We start from the raw sequence: 1,737 nt of genomic DNA on the forward strand, positions 1-1,737 counted from the left end.
AGTCACGGTCTTTCCCAAGTGTAAATACACTTCACACCCAACCTATGGCTATTGCCTAAGCAATCAAACAATCAGAAACAGTCAAAAATATTGTATGTCTCTCACTCAAGCGAGAGACTGTCGCTCAAGCGACAAACTCATCAAAACAGACTCAACTCTCTTCTTGATTCTCGCCCAAGAGAGCGATTGTCGCTCAAGCGACAAATCCATAAACAATTGGTCAAAATATCTGTCTGGTCCTCGCCCGGGCGAAATACGGTTGCTTGAGCGCCAAAAACACCCAAAACAGGTTATTTGGCACTCGCCCAGGCGAGGGGTTGCTCGCCAAGGCGCCAAATTGGGCCTCATCTCTTGCCTCTCCCTCGCCCGGGCGAGGTGGTCCAGTTCTCAGGACCATTTTCCTCACCCTTTTTGGGCTACCGGGTCGAAACTCTCTGTTATTTTTTATCCCTATGCATTTTAGTTTTTCGAGTAGTGTTCCTTCATGGATAACTACCACAATACTTGATATTTAAAGTTATCCTAAGCATACAACTTAAGAAAGTATCCGTACAAAATCCATGTACGCAAATATTTGATTAAGTACGAGTTTTCTTAATACACAAATATAATTCTAAACTTTTGAGATAGTTTAGAAGATCCGGGTGTCATATTCGGACATCACTATGTCACGATGTATTCTTCTTCACCATAGGTTGTCGCGTGCTTGCTTTATTTTACGAGAGAGTGGGTTGATCGTCCAACTTCGAAAGCTTCGAAACTAAACACACAAAAACAATTTAGTGATTTGCGAATCAATTTTACATGACAACCCTAAAGTAAAAACATTGTTTAACACTTTAATCCATTTATGACTCAACCACTTTCATCCATCCGGTCCAAGATTCATATTTTTGAACCATCATTTATCATCGAAAGTCTTGTTCCCGATTTCCAACGTTTTCCAAGATAAGTTTTGAATAAAGTTTACACTTTTATCACGTCATAGATTTATATTTTCATGGAGATTTTGTAAGTCATACTTCACCATTTTAAGGTAAGTTTCTTAATCTAAGTCTATAATTTTTAAATCCATATCTCCCAAGTTGATCTTACCACTTCAAAGTAAGTCATCTTAAGTAGATTCCATAGTTTGCATAATAGGTTTTCATGGTCATTTCAACACATTCTTGGTAGTGTTGATCTCATACTTAAACAACATTTAAATCAATATTTCTTAAGTTACACTTACCACTTTAAAGTAAGCTTACCTTATCAATGTTCATCTTATAACAAATCAACCATCATTTACTTCATAACACTTTAAGTTTATAAAGTCAAGACTTTTATAAGTCATATTTTATCCCAAATCATTACTTGAACTTGGAAGTAAAAAAATATCATTTACTAACCAACTTTTAACTCATAATATTCTAAAACAACACTCACTTTTTTCACAAAACTCCTCCATAAACATTTTAGATTTCAAAGTTAGAAACTAAACTTTTCCTAAACACATATAGGCCCTGATTTAGACCTAATGCTAAGGAAAATTTTGATCCTTCAACTTATCATTGAACACTTTAAAGGCTCCTTTGATAACAAAACCATCCCCTTTGAAACAAAATCAAACTTCACCATTAAAAATATACTATTCTAAATTTGTCCAATGCTATGGTTTTTCAAGCAAAAAACTAGTGGAAAAGTTCAAACTTTGCATGGTTAGGAAAACTCCTTAAAGGTTCCTTTGATATACAA

The sequence above is a fragment of the Lupinus angustifolius genome, chromosome LG05, assembly GCF_001865875.1.
Source record: "Lupinus angustifolius cultivar Tanjil chromosome LG05, LupAngTanjil_v1.0, whole genome shotgun sequence".
Lineage (NCBI taxonomy): Eukaryota > Viridiplantae > Streptophyta > Magnoliopsida > Fabales > Fabaceae > Lupinus > Lupinus angustifolius.